This window comes from Mandrillus leucophaeus, unplaced genomic scaffold (assembly GCF_000951045.1).
Source record: "Mandrillus leucophaeus isolate KB7577 unplaced genomic scaffold, Mleu.le_1.0 Scaffold975, whole genome shotgun sequence".
Lineage (NCBI taxonomy): Eukaryota > Metazoa > Chordata > Mammalia > Primates > Cercopithecidae > Mandrillus > Mandrillus leucophaeus.
In genome coordinates, this window is record NW_012110641.1 from 230,119 (window position 1) to 231,236 (window position 1,118).

Genomic DNA, 1,118 nt, shown 5'->3' on the forward strand with positions numbered 1-1,118 from the left:
CTTATCCCAGTGTGAAATACAAACATTATTGTCATTTTTCTTTTTTTATTTGTATAAATTTAAAGCATACAAGTGCAATTTTGTTGCATGCATATATTGTTAGTGGTGAAGTCTTGGACTTTCAGTGTAGACATCACTCAAATAAGGTACATTGTACATATTAAGTAATTTCTCATCACCCTCCCTCCCTTCTACGATCCTCACCCTTCTAAGTCTCCAGTGTCTTTCATTCCACATTTTATATCCATGTTGATATGGTTTGGTTGTGTACCCACCCAAATCTCATCTTGAATTGTAGTTCCCCAAATCCCCACATGTAGTGGAAGGGACTCAGTGGGAGATAATTGAATCGTGGGAGCGGTTGCGCCCATGCTATTCTCGTAGCAGTGAGTAAGTTCTCACAAGATCTGATGGTTTTATAAAGAGCTTTCCCCTTTGCTCAGCTCTCATTCTTCTCTCTCCTGCCACCATGTGAAGAAGGATGTGTTTGTTGCCATGATTTTAAGTTTCCTGAGGCCTCCTCAGCCATGTGGAACTGTGAGTCAATTAAACCTCTTTCCTTTGCAAATTACCCAGTCTCAGGCAGTTCTTTATGGCAGGGTGAGAATGTACTAATACACATATGCACACATTATTTTGTTCCCACTTATAAGCGAGAACATGCAGTATTTGACTTTCTGTTTCTGAGTTGTTTCACTTAAGACAATGGCCTTCATTAGAACATGTGGAAAAAAAAGATAATGGCCTCCAGTTCCAGCTTCAAAAGACATGATTTTATTTTTTTTATGACTGAGTAGTATTCCCTGATATGTGTATCTACACACACACACATATATAGACATACACGCACATATAGACATATACATACATACATACACACCCACATATACATATGTACCACATTTTCTTTATCCAGTTATCCATTTATGGACACTTAGGTTGGTGAATAGTGCTGCAACAAACATACAAGTGCAGAAATCATTGATATAATAATTTCTTTTCCTATAGGTATATACCTGGTAGTGGGATTACTGGATCAAATGGTAGTTCTATTTTTATTTCTTCGTGAAATCTCCATACTGTTTTTTTTTTTTTTTTTTTTTTTTTTTTTTTTTTTG